The 6,000-nt window shown below is 42.7% G+C and overlaps 1 long non-coding RNA gene across 1 annotated transcript; it reads right to left on the bottom strand.

Annotated features, from left to right (window-relative positions):
• Positions 1-1,652: 1,652 nt before the first annotated feature.
• LOC128454045 (uncharacterized) lies at positions 1,653-3,128 on the bottom strand. The gene is made up of 3 exons (XR_008341591.1): positions 2,348-3,128; positions 2,045-2,176; positions 1,653-1,958 (listed from the first exon to the last, which is right to left on the bottom strand). It is a non-coding gene; the product is annotated as an uncharacterized LOC128454045 (long non-coding RNA).
• Between the last annotated feature and the right edge of the window lie 2,872 nt (positions 3,129-6,000).

Raw genomic sequence — 6,000 nt, 5'->3', positions numbered from 1 at the left:
AATATTAGCAACATTATCTTTCAAGTGTTTTTAATGTTTTTACACCCAGCAGTCAAAAACCCCGGATGTGATTGGCAAAGGACAAAAAAACAGGAAAATGTAGAAACAAAGAGATAGGCTACATTTTATGTTTTTTTACAGTATGCACTCTGGTACCTTATTCACATTAAATTAATGTCTTTATCATTGTGACTGCCTCTGTCCTTCATCAGCATAACTCTCTCTAGCCGAGCAGAGAACGGTTTTATCTTGTGAGTAAAGGCCAGCAGGTAAGCCAAGGTGAGATGTCTGACTGAGGACAGAGGCACATTTACATGTGACCTCCGTTAGCTGTAACGCTAAATTATATAATTTATGCTTTGCTGCTCAGAACATCTTCACGTAATCTTTAACTCACTTGTACACACCTTGCTTTTCAGCTCATGAGTTCGTCCCACTGCGTCACTTACCGGTGTGAGTTTTACTGTTTATAGAAACATACACTCCTGATCAAAATCTTAAGACCAGTTAAAAAGTTGCATGAATTTGCATTTTGCACTGTTGAATCTTAGGAAGGTTCTAAGTAGAGTTTCAAAATGCAAAAGGAAGAAATTGGAACAAGAGCCCAAAAGTTGTGAGCAGGCAAGTTATTGAAAACAACAATTTAACTGAAGTAGGCTGTTCATCAGCTGATCAAAAGTTTAAGACTGCGTGTCTTAAACTGTTGTTCCTGCGTGTCAGCAGTCTTATTTTTCTGAGGACACCCTTTTGCTTGGTGTCCTTCTTTCCCACAGCTGAAACGCTTAGTATTGTTTGACGTCACAAAAATCACATAATCAAACTCCTCCACTCTGATCTTGAACACCAGGTTCAGATCCTCAGTCCTGTTATTAAGAATCATAAATAGATGTCTTCTGTGGGACACCACGTGTTTTAACAGCGGGGACTTGCATCCTGAGGACACTTTTTTTTACCTGAGACACGATCTTACCGTGTCTCGTGTTGCGGGTGGAAATCAAAGGAGAGGAGTCGTCGTTCTCAAGTTGAAATTAAACAAGTTTATTCAGAGGTCACAGGTCAGGAAAACGCGGTGTCCAGCAATTGAACATGCATGGCGCTTAAACAGAGTGCGCACATAGGTTATATATTGATATATTGGGCGTGAAAGGGGTTCTTCTTGGATTGGTCAAAACTAGATGGAGGCCGCTGCATCTAGACGGGGCAGTGCCTCATCCTCTTGGAATGTCGCGTGATGAAGATATCGTACGTGCACGCCGTTGTCGTGGTTACCAGAGGTCATAATGTTCCTGCCTCAAAGCAGCTGCCTTAGTGTGTTGTGGGGGAGAGATTTTAGGCCAAGGTCTGCTCATTATCTGCTGTTGGTGTTCTACTTTGTGTGTGTATGAATTGAAACAGGGAGATGGGATGTGTGGTACAAAGTGTTGACTGTTCTACAGAATGTAATAAAAAGGTCAAAGGAATGTATGTGGTGTATGCAGGGGTGGACTGGGACAAAAATTCAGCCCTGGCATTGTCTGTCCAGACCAGCCCACTACATTATCAGCGGACACCACATAGAAGTCCACAAATCTCGCGGCGTCTTCTCTCATGCATACTACTGTTACCACCTATCTCAAAGATGGCAACAAGAAGGGAGGCCACACACAAACCTCTCAAGCCAAAAGTAAATTTATTTAACTCCAAATCAAGATAGCTCTAACTACGTAGTGGGATGTGTAAAATATGTTACGCGTCAGTGGTGTTAACAGTGTTTGGATGTGTGAAAATAAGGTGTGATGTATGTTGTAAGGTGCAGAAGCAAAGAAAAACAAAGGCTGAGGGCCCCATGCCCCTGGAAGCAGCCTTTAGATCTGCAGCTGAAGCCCAGCCCAAAAGGGCAGGCCCAGGGTGACGCCCCTGCCAGCTCTACCTTTGTCTGGAAAACAACTCCTCAGGCTCTCACATGTCAAGTGGTCAACCTGAGAAGGACATGGATACATTATAATGTCTCTAATCATCACAAATTAAGTATGATTTCATAAAACATAAAAAATGATAAACTCACCAGACTAGAGGAGACTCAACAGACAAACTTTGGTACAGTGAAGGCAGAGAGTGGAGACAGACAGAGAGCAAGTCCTCGAACATGGACAGAGGGGGAACAACTCCTCAGGCTCTCACATGTCAAGTGGTCAACCTGAGAAGGACATGGATACATTATAATGTCTGAAAAATAAAGAAAATGTTTTCCTCTGTCCTGCACCTAGAGTTGAGAACTTTTGGATGTGTGTTTCTTTTAAAACCTTTTGAAAATTATTATAATTATGAAGTATGAATTTATACATTAAAAAATACATGATAAACTTACCAAATTCTAACAGTGGTCCCAAATGTCCACATATAAAACAGAGGGAGAACGACTCCTCAAATATATCACAACAACCTGTAATGGAGAATAATTGATCATTTAGTGTACATGATCACATCATTAAGGATCAACACATAAGCACAATAAAACTTGTGTGATAATAACAATAATATTAAATATTTCTCACCTTATCAGTGGAACATTTACACACAAATTATACCTATTAAATAGTTATCACCTCAGTAAACAATAAATGAATTGAAAGATTACAATAAATTCAATGGCAAATATTTAAAATTAAACTAATTATTCCCTATAGGTTTACTTGTATTCTGTTTTCAATACAGCTTGATTCTGCATCTCTATTTACAGCTCAGCTATGGCAACAGTAAACGACGTTAGCAGCTCTTAGCTAGCTTAGCTAAATCATCTGAACAATAATAACCCATAATATCACAATTCGGCAAATTAAAACAAAATCAAAAACGTTTTCTACTTTGTTTTGGACATGTCTAAAAAATGTAGCCTAGCCAGCCCCAGGCCAACGTTACTTACCATGTCTGCCTCCACTCGCTCATCATTGTCGAGTCCTCCTCGCTCGTCTCCCGGCGCACCTGCTGCTGCTGGGCTGGTGAACCCGGCACCAAACAGGTCCGTCAGTTTGGCACATTTAGCAGCCAACACCTCCAGACACTTCAGCTTTTTTTCCCGATGCTTCTCAGCGCCACCCGGGCGTTTTTTACTCTTATTATCCATTTTAAGTTTCTGTCTCAGCAGCAGCCCGTCCCGCGACTCCCCCCGCCAATGCCATGAGGTCCCGCCCACCCTGGTTTGTGTTGTGATTGACAGCACTGTCAGGGCTCTCTGAGCCTGTCAGCCCATGATTGATTGACAATGACAAACAATAGGCCAATCATATGTGTCGATGCTGGCAACACACTGCTAGCCCTCTGTAGCCAATTGGCCGGCCCAATTGGAGGGAATTTAGAGAGGAAGAAGAGAAAAAAAAAACAAAAAAAAAAAACAGAGCGGACCAGACCGGCCCACATTGGGTCAACGGCCCACCGGGACGATGCCCGGTATGCCAGATGGCCAGTCCACCCCTGGGTGTATGTCAATAAATGTATGTGTTATGTATGTGGTGTATGTCAATACTCGCTAGTTCTCTTAACAACGTCTCGTCTCTAATGAACGGAGGGACGTTAGACAGAGTCACTTTTACTGCCGGTGTGGCGAGAGGCAGAACAGACACGAACGTATCGTTCACTTCAATCCCGTTCGCCACCACCGTGTTCAGCTTCTCTACGCTGTCCAGAAAAATGACAACCGCGTTGTTCATTCTCGCAGCGGACTTCACGCTGTTGTTGCCGACCACCCTCCCCACGGCCAGACTACACTCCTCCACGGAGCACGGGAACGCCGGAGCGATCTTAATGCCGTGCTTCCGGGTTAACCTGGCGAGGTCCATGGGGTTTAGCACGCCGGCCCGCGGCCGACTGCAAACACTCACACGCACACACACACACCACCTAACACCTCTTCCGTGTACTACGCAACACCACCAGCACTATAACCAAAAATACACTATATAACTATAAACAGAATTATCAATAAAGAGATCAAAATCGCACAAACCGCTCATTTACCGCCATCGCTCTCAACTCGCACGCACTCCACCACCACACTCAGAGAGAGAGAGAGCAGTATGGGACTGAGAATTTTTTATGACATGCAGTAATTTGATAAGAATAAATTGGGAGTAGAGAATTGCTTAGTCCATATAAGTGATAAAAAGTTATCTATCCAGGTAATAAGTGTGCCGTTAAGGCCAGTTTTATTGTGGCAGCAGAGGATGCAAAGTTGCAGTTTCTGTTTTGCATTTTTTTTCTCTTGCTACTACAGGACATTTGATTTTTCTTTGAAGTAAATTATTTTTGGCTGTTGTTTGCTTGTAGAAAATGTTTTCACTTGAAATTACTCTGGAAATACTGCAGATAGAGCCATAAGCAGTTAATGAACCTGATTTTCTTACTTTTATATTTATTTATGTATTATTTATTATTTCTATTTCATTTATATCATAATTAATATTGTTTTATCAGCAATTCTCTATATAGGCCTTGTTAGTTCCAGATTCAATATGTGCACTAAGGTTCTTTCAATAAATGTTCAACAAACGTTGAACCCGTCTGGTCCTTGACTTGTAGCAATTTTTTAATTTCGGCCCACTGTGTATTTCAGTTTGACACCCCTGATTTACAGAGACTATACTTTAAAAAGAACAAAGAGGCTTTCGTGCAACAAACAGAGTAGAGCTTGCCATTTGTGTATTGATTTTCTCAGTAATTGTTCAGCCCTGTGGCACAAGCACACAGACACCTACAGTACATATGGCGATACCCAGTGCTTAATTTGTAAATCACAAGGTGCCGGAACGCAAAGTACATATGACAGCGCAGGGATGACGAGACGGGCACAGGTCCCGGAGCGCATACAGAAAACGGTGCTGAAAAAAACATGCAAATGCCCACTGACAATGCTGTGGGACTTACAAGCCTTAATTTCAAATAATATCCATGGTATAAATTTTATGACAATAATTTACAATTATTTCAGGCTATACTGCACAGCACAGGCAAATGCCCACATCAACACAGGTGGGACTTACAGTCAGCAATTCATTTCTCAACATAGATCTAACTTGTAAAACATAACAAATAAAAGTTCAAAGCTTACAATAAATCACATAAATCTTCCATTATTATTATTTCAAGATTGGCACGGCGGCCTATTAATAGACAGTATGCTCACCATATTTAGTTGTCCAAAACACCCCACATCACGACCATGTCCGGATTCTCCTCCTCCTCCCTGTTTCGGGTTTTACTGCGTGTGTCTGTGACTGCTGGCGCTGTAGCTAGCTCCAGCTCCGGCTGGCGGGCCACCTGACCTGCTGCTGCCGCGGTACCGGCCTCCAGCCCTGGCTTGGCTAGCTGTCGGTGAAGCTGGCTAGCGGTTGCGTCTCCAAGCGTCATGCAACTCTTCCTTCTTTTTGAAAAAGGACAGTAAATTCAACTGTCTTTTTGACATGTTTGCATTGAACAGGTAACTCTTTGTTCCTCTCTGCTGCTTGCTCCCCAGATGCGGCAAATTTCAAAAGTTTTTGTCTGCGAAGTGGGGTGCATCAACAACAGATCTCCGAGTCTTTCAAATGACGTCGTTTTATCTTAATAAACAACATGAAATTCATGGGATTTGTTCTGTAAATTATTATATGAATATTGTTTTATTTTATAAATTTAAAAAAAATATAATAATATTAACAGAGCTGCCAACTTTTCAAAAAACCTTGGAGTGAGATTTTGTCGGGGGTGACCTAAATATAGCCGCGCAAGCAGAAACACAGGTTGCAAACACAAAAATCAAATTAGAGATTTATTACAAAACGTCACATCAGCGGCGGTGTGTCTTTAGCCGCCGCCGCCACCCCCCGCCCTGGACGATGTAGCGAACCTCGTACGCGGCGGACCTCTTGTCAGGGGGGGGGGGGGGGGGGCGTGGCGGCGCCGGCCCACACTGCCTTCGCGATCGACGTATTGGCCACTTGTAAGAAATCACTTTTTTTTGGGGCGTGAGAAATTTGATGTGTGTCA

Source organism: Pleuronectes platessa, chromosome 13, assembly GCF_947347685.1.
Source record: "Pleuronectes platessa chromosome 13, fPlePla1.1, whole genome shotgun sequence".
In the NCBI taxonomy this organism is placed as follows: Eukaryota; Metazoa; Chordata; class Actinopteri; order Pleuronectiformes; family Pleuronectidae; genus Pleuronectes; species Pleuronectes platessa.
The sequence above is the reverse complement of the archived record's forward strand: the minus strand, read 5'-3'. Positions and strand labels throughout refer to the sequence as shown.